At 51.0% G+C, this 17,998-nt stretch overlaps 1 protein-coding gene across 1 annotated transcript in view; it reads right to left on the reverse strand.

Annotated features, from left to right (window-relative positions):
- PTP4A3 (protein tyrosine phosphatase 4A3) overlaps positions 1-17,524 on the reverse strand; it is a 42,162-nt gene extending 24,638 nt beyond the window's left edge. Inside the window, exon 1 of the mRNA XM_064398850.1 lies at positions 17,377-17,524. The gene's annotated coding sequence lies outside the window, so the exon portion shown is untranslated. The remainder of the gene's footprint in view (positions 1-17,376) is intronic.
- Positions 17,525-17,998: the final 474 nt, after the last annotated feature.

A 17,998-nucleotide genomic window follows, 5' to 3' on the forward strand; every position in this document is an offset into this window, starting at 1 on the left:
GGGAACATCCACTGCAGGGTGCATGTGAGTTGCTGAAACATCTCAGCTCACCCGGGAAGGGTCAGAAGTGGGGAAGGACGTGCATCGTGTTAACTATAACTCAATAAAAGCAACAAAATACCTGCAGAGGACTGTCTGACATCTCACACTGACTGTCACAGGAAGGCTGAGGTTGGAAGGGACAGCCTCCAACCTCCCCAACGGTGAAGCATTGCTATGGGCATCTCACCCCTGATGCCTTGGCACCCTCATGGACATCCTGTAGATCAGATGGTCCCTGCAGCCACGCATTAGCACCATGCCTGGATTGATGGATGAAATTCCTGGTCCTGGCTACTTGAACTGTGCTCCTCTGAGGAGATAGAGCATCTAAAGTACAATTCTAGAGTTAAAGGATATAATTTCCTCCCTTGGCCCTGCCCAAGGTCACTGAAGGACATGGCCCTGCATGGAGACACAGATCTCCCTTCCCAAATGCCCTCTCTCAGCTCCAAACTGCACCAAACTCTTTCACTAGGGTTCTTCAGACACAGGAAATGCACCCTCAACCCCAAAATGTGGTGATCACTCTGAATCCTCCAAAGAGGCTCATCCACAAGGCCCATCTGAGGTGCAGTGCCTGCTCATGGCCCAGGATGAGGCATGTGGCTGAGCCTGCAAGGTGGAAAGTTCAAGTGGCTGTTGTTTATTTGGCTTTGCAGAGAGCAGTCGCCCAGGCTGAACGTGGGCCAAGCACCTTCCCATGGCAGGAAACGCTGCTGGAGTCTTTAAATAACCACCAGTGGTCAGGGCTTTGGTTTACAGCTGCTCTGGATGGAACACCATCCCTCACTCTGTGTCTGCTCCAGCTCTCTCCTGGGTGTAAATGTCAACACTTCTCTCATTACCTCCTAGGTCTTCATGTCCATATCCATCAGCCCCACGTGGAAGCCTGATAAAAGCAGGAAAAGTTCTCCAAGCACAGGCATAAAAACCACATGTGGGCTTCTCAATCTTTGTGAAAGATGAATTTTATATCCTACAGTCAAAGCTTCCCTTTGCTTTTGTGTAAATTCGTAGCTCCCTGAGGCTCTCCTCATCCTCCCCATCCTGCTTTAAGGTTCACACACATCTCCTCACAATCCAACACTGAACTGCACCACCATAAATGTTCCTCACCTTCCTGCAGCTGGACTGGTGTGTTACCAGTTCGTATGATTAAAACCAAGAATAAAATCCTTCCTCCAGGGCAAGTAGAAAATGCCAAGATCTCTCCACAAAGGCTTTTCTCAAGTATTTCCCTGGGGTACTTGAAATCAGAAATCTTGCCAAGAACCTGGGCAGAATGGATCACCCAGCAAATCCTGCTTTACTGATGGAAAGTTCCCAAAAGCTGTTTCACTGGGAAGCCTGGCTACTTGAGGATTTTGGCCTGCCAAGACTCTGGGGAACATAAACCATTTTTTTTTTTACCTATAGCTGTTGTTAACATACTAACCTAAAATGATGGCTGGTGAGAGGAAGCTCTGTAAATAAGCAAAATAACATTTTACAGTTGGAAAACAAGACCTTGTCCTGACCTCCTCTCTTGGGCAGATTCACTGGCGCACAGCAAACCAGTATTTTATTTTAAACTGTGCTTGTAAAAAGTTAAAAAAAGCTGCTTCCTTGACACTTAAGTCAGGTAAGGACACAGTAGGCCAATCTGCCATATAAATAAGCCTGCTCTTGTATACACATGTGTTTTAAAATAAGCTTATGAAATGTAAACACATGGGCTTTAACAAAAAATAATTCAGCCTCACTGAAACCATTTAAGTGGGACTGAGCCAGGCTTCAGAGATCTGCACAGGGCATGCTAACTTTGACCAAAAACCCCTTAGAGACAAATAAAACACTTTCATAAACATGCAAAAAGGAGAAAAATTCAGTATTTTTCTGAAGGATCATCCCTAGAGTTGCATTTCTGTCTTGGTTACAGGAAGAAGAGACTGGGGGGAGGGAAGAGTTTCTCCCAACCCATGTGAGCACGTTCCACACTGCTCACCTTGGTACCACTGAGATAGTCAATTTTTCTATTTGTCCCTGGCCTGTACACCCCAGGAGAGGAACCAACCACCAAGAAACCTGAGTTTTAAAAATAAAACACAGCCTTGGCTTCAGAGGGGCAGGTGCAAGGGAAAAAAACTACTTTTAACCCTCATTCTGCAAGAGGGGAATGCTGGGACCCCTCTGAGTGGTGCTTGTCTGAGTTTAGAAGATTTATTTGGAGTCGATGGAGACATCTGACTGGTGGTTAATCCTGCTGCTGGGCACTGGGGCTGGGGAAGTGGACATCAAAGCATTCCTGCATCTGCTGGGGAAATGGGAGAGGCGGCAGACAGGGCTCTGCCTCCTCCCTGCGTGGCTGCTGGGGCAGCAGGCAGTGCAGAGCTGAGCTTGGGGCTCTCAGGACCCAGAAAAGCTGTCTAGATGTCTGAGCAACCCCCTGAGGATGGATCTTCCCACTTGATTTGCTGGGTTTCCATCCTGCTGCAACCACGAGGAGATGCTCCAGCCCTCTGATCATTTTTGTAGTCTCCTTTGGACCCTCTCTGACAGGTCCATGTCTTTCTTGTGCTGAGGACTCCAGACCTGGGCACAGTTCTCCAGGTGGGGTCTCACAAGGGCACATTCTGTGATTCTATGAGAATGAGCTCCCCGCAAGCTCATGAGACCAGTGGCTGGTGTCCCTAGATCCATCCATCCTGGGATCCACGGTGGAAGCTTTTCCTACCACTGACAGAGGATGGTTCAAACCTCTCGTGAGCTGGTTCGGCAGCAACCCAAGAGTTAGCATCTGGCCTGGAGATGAAGAGCACATTAAGGATTTAGCAGGACCTGACAGCTCATAAAGGGCAGCTATGGCAACTTTGTCAAAGGCTGGCATTCAGGACTTCTCCATCCAAGGAGCCAAACAGCCTCAGGCAAGCTGTCTCGGGGGAGTTCTGGGTACACTGCATAAATCTCCAACCTTATTAAAGCTCCAAAGACCACAGAATCCAGCTCCTGACCTTCCCTGGAGCAGAAAACGACAAAACGTTTCCTGTTATTTATAGCAGCTGGAGAGCCTGATGGGAAAACCCCACTTGTGAAACGTGGGCTGCTTGCCACGGCTGCTCAGGGAACGGTCAAGCTGCTCTGAACTCCAGCCTGGATGGACCATTTCATCCCTGGGGCCACTTCAGCCTGGGCAAGACTATGTCCAGGGGCTGCACAAGAGGAACAAGCAAATGGATCTTGCTCCCATTAGCTCTTCCAGGTCATGTTTGCATGGCCCAACTTGAATTAGACAAGGCTGAGCATCCCAGGGAGGTGGCTTCATCTGTAGGCTACAGGCACATGGCAACCTTTGAGGAGCACAGTTAACCTGCATGAGGCTCCATGTGGATGTGGCTGATCTCACCTAGGAGGCAACTGTCAGCTTTTTAGGGAAAGTGAGAAAGTGGGCCCCTTTGCCCACCTCCACTAGGTGCCACCCCCCTCCTCAAAGGACGGCAGGACAGGCACAGGCATGTTTATCTGCTGGCAGCTGCATTTCCACCACTCTGGCACGCATGGAAGGTGCTTTCCAGCACGTTCAGTCACGCAGGTGCAGGAAACCTCGCAGCCCAAGGCGAGCTCTTCCTGCACCGGGATGGGCTTTGCTGCTGGGAGCCTCCCAGCACCGGCCCTGCTGGAGAGGAGCATTTGCTGTCAGGCTGTCGAGGAGGATTCCCAAAGCTTCTGTCTTGGGCTGGTGCCAGCACGAGTGTTCTGCTCGCTCCCAGGCTGAGGGAAACAAGCTGTTCCTCACGCAGGGCCGTGAGATGCTGTGAAAGAACTCACCAGCCACAAGAGGAGCAGCCAGCTCTGGAGCTGCCATGATAGTGGCTGAAAGGCTGTGATGGAACCCATGCAATGACCACTGCTCTGCCACAGTCAAAAATAAGCCACTGGGCTGAGGATAGAGTGACAGTGAGTGTCATCAGTGTCAACGCAGCATTGAACTGCTGCTGGAATTTAGGAGCACACTGGGAGCAGCACAGGTCACACTCCAGAACTTCACCTTCACCATCAAGTTCCTGTCCAGGCAATGATGCTTTATATAGGATTCAGCTTGACAGCAGAACTCTGAATTTAGGGACCCAAGAGCCTCATCAGAGTCATCACAAAAATTACAGAATGGTTTGGGTTGGAAAGGAACTTCAAATGCCGTCTAGCCCAACAGTATTTACTCCTGCAATGAGCAAGGAGATCTTCCTGTAGATCAGGAGACCATTTCAGTCACCTGGTCTGAGGCATCTTGACAGGCTCCTCCTGTCCTCCTCTGCTACAGCTCTGCTCTTGGTGAATCTTTGTGGCCCCATGGCCAGTGTGGACGACTGAGACCCTGACACATCTTATCCTCAACAACAAAACCCCAAACCAGAGCCATGGCCAAGGCCTAGGCACATCTCTAAAGAGCCTAGGCAGATCTTCTCCCAGGGAGATCTCAGCCCTTGCAATGGACAAGTTCCTTCTAAACAGCCCCAGGCAGTTTGCCTGCAAGTCCAATTAATAACTATATTTTGTCAACAAAGTCGGGTCAGCAGCAATTCATAGACTTCACGCTGGTTAACCTTTTCCCACCAAACAAGCCCAGGGATATTTTGACTCTCTGCCCTCCAGAAGTTTATTTGTGTAGGATCCATCCACTCACCAGCTTCCGGCAATGAAAAGACACACAAGGAGCGTAACTGCTTTCGAATAGTTGGGGAAGATTTGATGGCTGTGGCCAGGGCTCCCTGGCACTGGCACTAGAAAAGCAGAGCACTTGCCAAAGCCACCTGAGAGAGTCCAAGAGGCTTGTAATTAGCCTAGGAGAGAAATCAGAATGCGTGCAACAGCCCAACCATTGCCCCCAGATGCAACAGTATCTTCTGCGGAGAACCTGGAGGTGTTTTACTTGCTGGAGGCAAATTGCGTGGTCTGGGATTGTGGAATATTGAAAGAAGACTCAACAGAGAAGAAACATCAGAGAAAGCCATCCCTGCTTACAGCCTTGTCCATATGCCATCACCCAGGAGGAGATGACTCAACAGCAAACCAGTTCAAGATTCCCCACTGCTTTTCACTGTCCAGGACCACATCTCATCATCTGATGCTCACAGGATTTTGAAGCAAAAGCAGATGAGTGGGATCAAGGAAAAGGGCTACCTTAGCCTTGGCCTGGTGAGGATTTTACACCTCTTAGAAAAAGGACCAAGGAGAAAGATTGCTCACCTTCCTCCTGAGATGTGTGGGATGCATCTCTCAGCCCAGGATCACAGGCTGCTGCAGCTCACAGGTTGTTTCAGCTCCAGGTAGCCCAGAAAGCTTTACCGTGATTCAAAAGGATTGGCCAAAAGGGATTCAACTTGAGACTGCCTCACTGCCTGGACCCTCCTGGAAAATGATTAACAGATGCTGCACTGGCTGGGGAGATCTTCACCCAGACAGAACAGCATCTGGCAGGCCCATTACTGCCTTGTGTGGCGGGTGTGCCCTAGAGAGCCTGGAGATTTATTGCCCAGATATAAAGTGACTGAGCTCTGTCCCAGGAGCACCGCGAGGGAAAAGCAGAATTTCTTCATAAAAGAGCCTGCTTATCACAATTTCAATTATTTCCACATGAAGGGGAGGCCAGGAGGGCAAAGACACCCCAGGGTAATGTGGGGAGGTGACACAGTGCTGGCTCCAGTGGGTGCTGCCAGCTGGAGGAGGGTGTTTGGTTCAGTGAAGGAATGGCCATCCCAGAAAGGGGTAGGGAAAACTGTGCCTTTTAACAGCAGTTGGGATATTTTCTTCAGCACATTCCTCTCCCTCCAGTAATCTTGTGGGAGCCTGGAAAGATGGGTTGTGAAATGCAATTTCTCCCTGCCAGCAGCTCTGTGGGGATGCCAGGAGCCAGAGCAGCTTTGCACAAAGGCAGGGCCAGTGTCCATCACACTGCAAACATGAGACACCGATAATTAAAGTGGGAGGTGAGGGGAAAGCCTTTCCCACCACACACCTCCTCCCTGGCCTGCCTTGCCCCTGCATCAGGATGGACTCAAGAGTGTCTCAGACTGGGTCAAAGGATACGGGGCGTGCTCATAATGATGCAATATTTACCTCTTGAGATCTGGGCGAGGTCAGCATTTGCATCACTTTGGGTTGTATTTGCTTATGGACAAAGAGTAAAACCCTTCAGGTTTCAGAGTAAATCCCAGTTTGGAGAAGTAACTGGGAGAAGAGAACAGTGTGGGATGCACTGGTTCCTGGGTGGCTACTCCAGGCCACATGGGTCCTAATGTGGTGCCTGAAATTTCAGTCCATCCCATGGATGGGCAGCACATTGGGCTGTATCTGGCAGCAGTCTGAGAGGACACTGGTCACAGCCATGTGCTGGGCTGAGCTGTGCACGCTGTGGTGTGTCTCTGTGACGTGCCTTCATCCACCTCTGCTTTCAATTAAAGCCACTAATGGTTTTAGCAAGAAAAGACTGAACCAAGTGCATCCCTGGCAGGCTCACTAATGCTGGCCAGATGTGCTGCTCCTGGCAGGTGCCACAGTGGTTTCAAGTGTGCAGGTGGCTTTGCAGGGGGAAAGCAAAAAACAAAAAAAGTAAAAAGAAAAAAAAACAGTTACGGGTCATTGCCATCAAACCAAATCTTCCAGACTCAGAAAAACTGAATGGAGCCGGTCCTGGATGCTTTGCGGTCTGGGCTTGGGTGAGGCCCCAGGGCTGTAATGGTTTTATTTAGGGCATGCAATAACCTTTGGCTCCTATTGTATTTGGGTCTGCCAGAAAGGCAGTTGGTCTGGCTGGATTAAAGCTGGTGGTAATTACATGCCAATGCCTCCTCTGTAGTGAAGAAGGGTGAAACCTAAAAAGAAAACCATGTGTGCATCCCCCTATTTGCCACTTCATGTGGGGACACCCCTTAACCTCCCATGAGCAAAAATCCAGCCCTTACTCAGCATAAAGGCTTTGGAAAATTATTGACAGCACAGTCCAAAAAGGAGGAGAGATGTGGGATGCTCCTGGTGTCAAAATGCATTTTGTAAGCCACCAGATTCATCCCCTGAAGGACACCATCTGCCTCGCCCAGCCACCAACCCATCCAGCAGCCTTCCAGCCTTCCCTGCTTCTCCCAGTGAATGTGCCAAATGCAAACCAGATGCTCCAAAATGCCTGCTTGAAGACATTCCCTTTCATCTGGTAATTGCTGCTTCCGAGGGAAAAGATCTTAAGTGGTCCTCAAACCCTCTTGAGTGACCCAGACACCTATTTTTGTCCCTTTTGGGCTTCTGAGCATCTTTGGCTTCAGCATCTGAGTCACCCTGCTTCTCCTCATCCCCTCTTCCTGGCAGCTGATGGCCAGTCCCAGCCTCCCTGGCAGCTTTTGCACCCTTAGGGCTGGTTTATTGCCACCCACTTGCCATCAGCCATGTGCAATCCAATCCCACTGCATGGGGTGCCATGATGCCACTGAGATGGGCACCAACAGCTTCCCCAGCATCAGATGGGCATGGTGCAAGAAAGTCAGGCTGTGGGGTGAAAAAACGAGGTGCAGAAGGCAAAACTAAAATGCTATTTGCAGTAATGGTAGTGATAACAGCTCCATCTAAAACTGCAGCAGGAGGAAATCCACACCCCCCAAATCTGACTTACACAAGCCTAAACTTAAATGAGGTACATCTGCATGGAGGATTTTCTCTTGTCCTCTTCAGTCACTGCATTTCTAGCTTTGACAAATAAACAGCCAGTCCTCAAACCTCAGGCTCTTTATTGCTTGTGGTTCCTTCCCCTTTGTTTCTAAGAAATTAGTAACAGGAGGAGAAGGTTGCAAAACACACGCTGACCTCTCCTTTAAATACAGTGAGAAATCAAATAAATAGGGAGAGAGGAACAAGGAAGATCCAGTGCAGGCAGAAAATGCCCAGCTGTACCCACTCTCAGTGCTGGAGGCTGTGGATGCTGATTTAGGCAGCGAGAAAACGCAACACACAAAGCGAACCCAGAGATGAGCACAGGGTGTGATGCACTCCTGTGCTGGAGCTGCAGCTGTGAAAGAGCCCACGGGCTGCTCAGAAAAGATTCAGGAGGGGAAGTTAATGCCCAACATGAAGTGCTAAACAGCCATGGCCTGGAGGAGAGGAGCTGGGGGTCAAAAATCACTTAATGTGGAAAGATGCAATGGGGTCTGCTGGTTTCCTCCTGGTATCTGCTGCTGATGCTCAGTGCCCCATCAGCATCACTCTCCCTGACAGTGGAGATGAGCGTTAGTGGGAATTGTGTTATACCAGCCCAGCAGCTTCACTGGAAACTGGGAGATGAGAATAATCCTGCCAATAACAGCAGAGGCCGGCTCCTCCTTGATGATGCCAATTTACGCGTGGTTTAACGAGGGCACAGAATGATGGAAGGACACTGCAGGGGAATATGAAATCCTGCCTCAAATGGACACATGCTGGTGCAGTTTAGACTGGAGAGAAGGAAAAAAGAAAAAAAAGGTTCTTAACTAAAGGGAAACTTGGAGGAAATAAGGATCTGATGAGTGATGGCACTAGAGCATCCTTCCTTCCTTCCATCAAAGGTACAAGTTCTACCTGCTGAGGTGAAGGCAGAGGTGTAAATTGGGATGGATAAGGCAGCATCTCAGCATCACCAGAAATAAGCACAGAGGTCCCAAAGAAAGCACATAAAAGGCAAAGAAAACCCATGGAAAAGGTGCAGCAGTGAAAAGCATGGTGAAAAATTATCATCCTGGGGGGAAAGCAAACACCTTGCAGCTGTTCCCACACCATCCTGCATAGTCCTACAGCTCCGAAAGGGACCAGTGGTAAGGAGCCACGTGTGTATTTTGACCAGATGAACTTTGACATTTTAAATCCACTTCAGCCTTGGAGCAAAGTGCCTGGCACAGCTGTGCATGCGAAATGTCTGCTCCACAACACCAGGGCTGAGATTAGCAAGGCCAGGAACACGAGCCCTGGCACTACCTGAAAGGAGAGGGAAAGGTGCTACTGAAGGCTGCACCAGGAAAAAAAAAAGCTCATCTTCTGCCAAAACATCATTTGCATTGCAAAAGAGAAGTGTGCTAATGAAATTAGATAATGGTTTCAAATTGGAGAGCCTTTGTCAGCAGACAGGATGGCTGGGGTTGTCCTTCTGCAGGCTGGGACCATCCCCAGAGAGGATGTCGAGAAGCAGCATGGTGGATTTTCCTTTTCAATGGGGGAGCTGCAAATCAAGCTGCTGGGGCTGTCTTCACTGCAGGAATGAGGAAGCCTAGATGCCCTTACACCCCTCCCAGCCATGCTCCACCAGGAGCTCTGGGGTTATTTAGGTTGGCAGACCCACAGCACTTGGCAAAGCCTGCCAGAGGATAAATACCAGAGCAGGGAAAGGAGCCATCCAAGCTAAAAGCCAGTGTGGGTACAAGAAGAACAAGGCCAAATGGGTACGAGTCATCCACAAATAAATTTAAGCTGGAAATGAGAGCAGTTTGTATCCGTGTGAGCAGCAAGGCTCTGGCAACAGCTTTCCCAGAGGACTTGCCAGGGTCAAACAGCTCATTAGTTTGAAGAAGGAAGCTGGCAGGGGGTTTCTGTCATGGCTGCTTGTAACAGTGGCGGGGGGGACCAGCCAAAAATTGGTGGTGGCCCTGGGGCTGCCTTCAGCAGGACATGGGACTGCAGCCACAGCCCACATCCCACCTGTGCTGGTGGGATAGGGAGGGATGCAAGAGCATCCGCTCGCTCTTGGAGAGAGAGGGAAGCTGCATGGGGAGGAAAATAAAAATGCACAGCTCCATTTTTCCAGCTGACAGGAGCTTAAACACCGGCTGGGAATTGGGCTCAGGGCCCTGTGTGAAATTCAGCTTAGCTTGTCTTGAGACAGCAGCTCTACTCCCCGAGCACCCTACGAGCATTTTGGTAATAGCAGGGGGAATGAGACCTACTTGTCAAGCATGTTGCTATTTGTGCAAATGCTCTGTACCAGAGGGAAGCTTGAAGAACAAGTCCCCTTTTTATAGCGCGTTGGATGCTGGCAGCAAGCCTGCAAATTAGAAGGAATTCAGAGAGGAGCAACAACAACAACAACAAAAAAGCCTAAGGGGCTGGAGGGATTAGTTTGGGAGGAGAAGAAAAAAAAAAAAGGAGCTAAGTGTGTGGTCCAGTGGATGCGACTTTGGGTTGGGACAGCACTGGGGTGTACCCAGTGCTGTCCCATCCACAGCAAATCTCCCTATGCCATGTGCAGGTTTCCCTACCTGTCCTTAAGAGGCAAGATGTGTTTTCTGCCACCTCAAGAGACAGCTCTGTCATGCCCACACAGAAAAAAAAATAAAAATTAAAAACTAGATATATGAAAGAAAGTTCAGTAAGAAGCTGCCAAAATAAAGGTCAGCCCACGAACAAAACCAGTTTGAAATGCAAGCAACTTAGCCATAGCAATGAAGGGTGTGCAGGGAAGAAGCCCCTGCTGCAATGCTTTTTTTAGGGTGGTTATACCCCAAATTAGCTCAGCTCACCCCCAAACCTGCTGAACTGCTCAGAGAAGTGCAACATCCCCAACTGGATGTAGTCTTGCTATCAGCATCCTTATTTTTTGGGGCACTGAGAGGGGCAGGAGTGACCTGGATCATGGGTTTAATCACCAGCCTTCAGCTTGCCTGCACTTGCACTGGTGCCAGGGCCCCCGAGAAGGGACTTGGGCAAGAGCCCAGAACTATCTCTGCAGGGAAAAGCTTGGCTGTCCCCAGCTCAGGGTACTCAGCTTCATGGGGACATTCCCGTGACCAAAAAGTTGCACCAGTCTGGATGCAGCAACACATCACCCTGGGGAGCACCAGCACAGGGACATCCAGAGCCTTTCAGGGATGAGACCAACCTTCCAGTTTGTTGACCAAACCTCCCCTTTTAGTGTCTGTCACACAAGCACGGATGAAGCTGTAATTTGCCATGATGGGATGTAGGAGAGGAGGAGACACAGAAGATGAGACAAGCCTTCCCTTAAATGCCCCTGAACGCCACCTTAAAAAATAATGAACCGGGGGCAGTGGAGGTTACTGGTTTGGTATGAGAATTTTCATGAGCATGAGAAAAAGAAAGACCACATTGCTCCAAAGTTGTTTTGCTTTTTTTTTTTTTTTTTTTTTTTTTTTTTTTTTTTTTTTTAAAGCAAGCTTCAGGGGCTCTGGGAGAGGAAAGCTTGCTGCAAAGTTTGTTTTCTGTTGTGTCCACGTTACCAAGCAGAGCCGGCCGTGGAATGTGTGGCCAGGGGCACCCGGCAGTGCTGCACCCCTGGGTAAGGCTGGTGGCCAGGTAGGATGGCACGGTGAGGGCCACTGAGCCTTGGGCATTGCCTCCAGCCCAGGACATTGCCCAGCCACCCATCTTCCCAGTTTAGCACAACTTTGCTTCCAGCACTGCCCCATTTCCAACAGTTGTGCTGCACATGCAGCTAATAAATAAACATCATATAGACATCAAAAAAAGTGTTTTTTAGATCTTGGGATAATCAGGGCAATTGCCCTGGCGCCTCTCCCCAGCGTGCCAGGGTGCAGCGCGGTAGCCGGCAGCTCCCAAACCCTTCTCCGGAAAAGTTCAAACCCTCAAATACTTGGAATTGCTCTTTGAGGGAATTTATTTTAAAGCCGCTTTAACGGCAGCTGGGAATTACCAGGGAGGCACTTTGCTCTGCTATTTCCCAGCTGCTGACCCCGTTCGCATGAAGGGGGCCCCGGGCAGCCGCCCAGCTGGGATGCTTGGGGACATGTGCCGAGCCAGCATTGCCTGGAGTTGCACCCAAAATTCCCCTTGTCCCAGCTCACAGCAAAAGCACAGAAAGGGGCTGTTGTGCATGGCAGCAGTGAGAAAAATTAAGTCCCACATCCAGCAGTGAGGGTGTGAGCTGTGATGTGGTAGAGTCATCTTCTTAGATGCTCTCGTGAAGGCTGAAAATTGCACGCAACCATGTTGCTTCCTCCTCAGAGCAAAAGCAGAACTGGGAGACTGCGAGCCTCCCAAAAACTAAATCAACATCCCAACATGTTGGTGGCATGTTGTTTTTTAAGCAGCATTTTAGTGTTAAAAAGAAAAGGGTTACGGAGCAAAATCAGTGACAGCATGTCAGTAGCTAAATGTCATCAGGACTGCAAGCGACAGGTCCTGATGGAAGGTTGGAAAATGCCACCAGCAGAGCTGTCGTTGTTACTCCTGCAAACCTTCCATGTCCCCATTTCCCTGAGGGTGTTACAGAGCCTGTCTCCCCTCCACACCTACACATGGCCACCCTGCCTGACTCAAGCCCTGGGGATGAGCTGGGAGCCTTGGAATAGCTGCAGTTGGCTGGTTGGGTCTGGTGGCAGACAGAAACAGCTCCAAGCTCAACAGCTGCTAGATGTGAACCCACCTGAAGCCACCAAGTCACTGAAGTGAAGGGGCCCCCAAAGCCACAGGCAAGGGTTGGCCTGATAGGCATCAGCCCCCTGCAGCACTCGTGGCTTTCTTCTCCCTGCTGTCACGCTTGAAAAACATTTGTGGAAAAACACAGCAGGATGAAGGGGGTTTGAGTGGCAAGCAGGAGAAGGAGCTGGGGGAAGAAAACAACTTGGCAGGGAAGGAGGAGCTGAAGGACACAAGTGTTCCCATTTTGGTTCACAACTCCCTAGGGTGCTGCTTGGAGCGTTTATTGACCAACTCGCCTGCCCTCGATGAGCTGGCCTTGCAAACTGTGGCAGGAGGGAGGCTATTCCTGGTCAAGGCATGTACAACAGCAACACTTTCTTAACTCTATAATCAACCGGTGACACACAAAACACACAGTCAAGGACTTTCCTGGAGAGGGCTCTGGCTCTGCAGTTACTGCACCTGCAGCATCACCAGAAAAAGCCATCAGGTGCTCTCATGAAATGCTTCAGTGGTCCCCAAAAAAGAGGAAAAAAAAGAGCTTAAGTGCACCCAAGCAGACACAATCTGCTTAAAAAAATCAAGTTGCACCCTTGACTCCAACAATGCAGCAGACAGAGAGGACTGAGTTGCCTCTCTCAGTATTAGAAGGAAAAGAATCATTGTCATGATAAAAAAAAAGAGATGCAGCCAGGTCAGGTTCATTAAGGGTGAAAGGCAATGGTTTGTCTCCAGACCCAGCTGTTCTCCCCAGCATTGATACGATCTTCCCAGCACAAGTCTGCGCAGGAACTCGTCATCCCCCTGTTCCTTGCAACACGATAGCACAGCACATCGCCCCCAGCTCCCAAGTTAAACATCTTATTAACTGCAGTGACGTAAAAGAGGAAATCTCCGAGAACTATCACAGAGATGAGAGGGAACACATTTACCATTAATAGGCAATGACACTGCTGCAGAGAGATCTGCACATAAAGCAGCACCCAGCCCCTCCTTCCCCTCCCTCCTCTAATCACTCCATGTCATGGGAAACTAAACCTGACATCCAAACAGCCCCGATACGAGACACTCGCTGTAAAAATATTTTTAAGATTGAAAAACAACAAAAAAACTTGCCTTCCAGGAAACCATTTGGATACAAACCCTGCGCAGCTGCAGCCACCCTCGGTGTCGTGTTCATCCCTCCTGCTTCGGCTTAGAAAACAGGCAGGGTGGGGAAGGGGAAAGGAAATAAAAAAAATCAGGGAAAAGAAGAAGCGATATTGCAGCTGATGAGCTGCGAGAGGCTGTTGGCAAAGTGGTCCAGCAATCATCTGAAATTCAGACGTCACGTGTGGGTTCTGTCTGCAGCTCCCGCGCAGCCCAGGCTCAGCACTTCGCCCAAGTGCACACGCAGCAATTCCCCGTGCTGAGCTCTCCCGCCCCACTCCCACACGCTTCCCAGCCCGTGCCCCATCCCAACCATACCCAGCAGGTTTAGCACTGCAAGGTGACCCAGCTGCTCTGGCCACAGAGGTGGATTTCTGCCATGCAAGCACAGGGCATGCTGAAAAGCATCACTAAGCTGCAAAACCACCCTCCCTTACAGCTTCTCCACCTAAATCCCAGCCCTGCAGGCAGTGCTGTCTTCTCCACCAGGATGTGCCAGTGGCCATCACCCCACTACATCATCTGGGGCTGGTGGGGGGTCCCACTGGCCTGGAGGAGTGCCCAGAACATGCTGTACCTGCTCTTGAGGCCAGCCTGTCCCTGGGCAACCCTGGGCATGTCCAAAAGCAGCCCTTGAGCTCCCTGAGCTGCTGTGCTTGCATCAGAGAGCAGTGGGTGAGCCCAGACACCTCTGGGGTGAGGTGGTAGCCAGCTTCTTTCTTTCTTTTTCTTCCCTTTAATTTTCAGCTGGGACATTGCTTTAGAGCCAAGGGATGCTCCAGGCTCCATCCTGCACTGCCCCACAATGCAGCAGCTCCTGGGAACTCACCAGGACCAAGAAATCAACAAAGGTCCCTTTGCAAAAGGTCATGATGTGGCTGCAGAAATTCAGCCCCACAATCCCAACACTAAAAATCTTCAGGACAACTAAAATGAATTTTTTTCTCTGCTTACACCCATTCTTCACACAAATTAGCAAGAGAAATCAGGAGACTGAATGTTCCACACCGCCTCGGCTTCATCGCCCGGCTGGAGATGCATTGCATGGCACTAAAGTCAGGCAGATACAGTGGGACTAAAAAAAGAGCATGGTTGCTTTTTTTTTTTCTTTTAAAGCCGGATTGCCTTTCACGGTGACTGTATTTATAGGTAGAGCTGTTGAAATTTTAAGGGCTCCTTGCCACAGGAATCCAGTCATGTCTCGTGTTCGCAAAGTGGCGTAACTTGGCAAAAAATGAACATTTAATAGGTTAAATGCTGTTTAAATGCTGCTTCCCTTCCTTAATTTTGGGTTAAATCAGAAAGGGAAAAGGATGAGATGTAAAATTAGCCACGCACGCTGATGCCATGTGCCACAGTCTGTATTTTCCAGATTAGGAGCGTAAGGAACATGGGACTTCACACCCTCCCCTAGACCGGCACTTTCCTTTTCTGTCAATGACCAAAAAAACCCATCTTTCGCGGGTGTTTATTTTTGCTTTCGGTTTGGCTATCCGTGGCACACACAAAGCCTCCTCTGCACTTCGTTTTATGGTTGAAAAACCCTGTCAGGGTTCAGCTGCAGAGTGGTGAAACTCGCTCTCCCCGTCCAAAGCTGCCCGGGAACGCCACCCGCCAGCACGCCGCAGCACACGATGCCCAGAAACCACGCAGTCTCAGCCCAAAAGTTGGCAGTTTTCTTACACAACAGCATGCTACGCTGCTAAACCCCTTTTTTATTTTAATTTATGCTATAAAAGCGTGTTACACCCTGTTCAAAGACGCTACCACCCCACTGAGCACGTCTGGATGCTAAACTTTGATTCCCTATGACAATGTGTGTCTATTTAAGACAAAACCCAAACCATAATTAAAGTTATTGATAGGAGACGATGTTTACTGTTTGCTATTTTAACATCAAGTGCTGTTGGATTTCAAGCCGCTGATTTCCATGGCTTGCAGAGGATGATGAAGCTGGAAACATGCCCTGATGTTGGGGTTTTTGATGTCTCTCTGGGCACTTCTGCTGTCAAATCAAAGAAATTCACTTAACAGGCCAATCCCAGTGGATGCTTCTCACCCAGGATCGCCTTGACTGGAAGCTGAGTGATTTTTGAGCCATCAAAGCACACATAAAAATAAAATAGCTGTAACAAAAGCTTTTTGCTTCTGCAAGCAGCCATCTCTCTAAGCAGAGCCAACAGGGCGATGGCTCATGGCACACACCTTTGACACAAGTTAACCAAAGTTAAAGTTTTAATATTCCCAAAAGGAACAGAGTTCAGGTTGGAGCACTTACCAATGACTAAAAGTCGCTTCAGTTGCCCAACTGGGAAATTTGGTGGCATGTGAGACCCCCAGAAAGTGGCTGTGTCAGGGACCATGCTGCACCAGCCCCTGCCAGCGGGGCAGCTAACTCTGAAGCCAAGTGACAACACACTGTTAAGTCCCTGGATGTACCTAAATATTGGCACAGAACATTATTGAGCCCTCAAGGCCCTCAGCTTTAAATCCACTTGCAGCATTTTTAATGTAAGCTATTAACAATAATATGATTAAAAAAATCAGTGATCCTTGTAACAGTGGAATTTAAATCCAGCTCACAAACTAGTAAGGAGATTCATGATATTTCGTATACAAACAAGCCACTAGCTCCATTTATCCACTTTTTTTCCACTGCTGCCAATAAATATATGATTTATTAAGGCTCAGTTTTCTTGCTGATCCTCCTTTGGCCAGAAGGATGCACATAAACCCAACCCAACAGCTCCAGACACTCGGTTGCCCTGCCTACATTTCAGTTCCTTTGAGCACAAAGATGAAGCTGTAACCAAATGAACTGGAGAAATTGGCAGCAGCGCAAACTTGACAGATTCCAGCTAATTGCTTGGATTAGTAATTCCAGTGGCACGCAAAAATCCACTTTACCTACGGCAGAGAAAGGCATGGCATGGGCTATCCTCCTGCTGCGTGACCTGCCTGCCCAGGGAATGGGAACTACTGGCATTCCCAAGCCCCCACGCCACAGCAAGGCCAGGAATGGCTTGGTATCCTAAGGAGACATGCTCAAATACGGAATCACTGAATCATCCAGGTTGGAAAAGACCTCCAATATCATCAAGTGCAACCATCAATGCACCACCACCACCCTGTCACCAAGTGCCACAGCCACACGTTTTCTGAACACCTCCGGCGATGCTGATTCCACTTCCCGGGGCAGCCTGCTCCAAACGCGACCCAGGAGAGGCCACCCCTGCCGCGGCTACCGATGCAGGGCAGCCCCGTTCTTCTGAGGGAGAGGGAAACATCCCCAGGGACGGCGAGGCCGGAGGAGCACGGCGCTTCCCCGCTCGGGCCCCCTGTGACACCGATCGCGGCGTCCGGCCCCGGCCGGGGGTGGAGAGGCCCTGGCGGTGCCCACGCCGCATCCCACCCACGGAGCGCGGCGGGAAGGGCTCGGCCGGGATGCTCCGTGTCCGCACATGGGGCGGGGGACTGCGGCACCGCGCGTGGGAGGAAGCAGCGTGCGTGACCCCGGCAGCGCGGCTGCAGCTCCCCTCCCTCGATTCTGGGGTTCGGTCTGACGGGGCCGTAGCCTCGCTGGGGGCCGGGGGGGCACGCACGCTGCTGCCCCCCCCCACCACAGCCGCGGCATGGCTGCAGCGGAGCCATCACCCCGCTCTCCGGGGGTTCATCGCGCGGCGCGGCGGCCCCGCGGCCGGCGGCGCACGGACCCCTCCCGCCCGCATTGTTGAGCGGGCGGACCCCACGTGCGGCCACCGCCGCCGCTTCCCCTCGCCCGCCCGCCTCCCGCGCCCGCGCACTGACCTGCCCGCCGGCTCCGCTCGGCTCCTCTGGGCTGCGCTCGCCCCGCGCCCGGCTCCGCTCGCCGCCCGGCCGGCCCCGCTCGCCGCCCCCCGCCCGCACATGCAGCCGCCGCCGCCGCCGCCGCCGCCCCGAGCGCACCCGCGCGCCCGGCCCCGCCCCCGCGCGCGCCGCCGCCGCGTCACGTGGCGCCCGCAGGAGCCAATGGGGAGGGGACAGGCGGTGGAGGGGGCGTGGTCTAGGGTGGGTGTGGGCGGGGCTGGGGAAGGGGCGTGGCTTGTGAGAGTGGGCGGGGTCAAGGGGTGAGGGGAGCGTGAGGGAAGGGGAGAAGGGAGAAGGGAAAAAGGAAAAAGGAAAAGGGAAAGAAATGGAACAGGAGGCGCTGGAGCAGCTCTGCTGTGGAAACAGGCTGAGAGAGCTGGGGTTGTTCAGCCTGCAGAAGAGAAGGCTCCAGAGAGAACTTAGAGCCCCTCATGGTGCCTAAAGGGTCTCCAAGAGAGCTGGAGAGGGACTTTGGACGAAGGGCTGGGGTGACAGGAGAAGCAAGAATTGCCTTAAACCACAGAGGGCAGGTTTAGATGGGATATTAGGGAAAAATCTCTTCCCTGTGAGAGTGGTGAGGCAC

Source organism: Passer domesticus, chromosome 1 (genome assembly GCF_036417665.1).
Source record: "Passer domesticus isolate bPasDom1 chromosome 1, bPasDom1.hap1, whole genome shotgun sequence".
NCBI lineage: Eukaryota > Metazoa > Chordata > Aves > Passeriformes > Passeridae > Passer > Passer domesticus.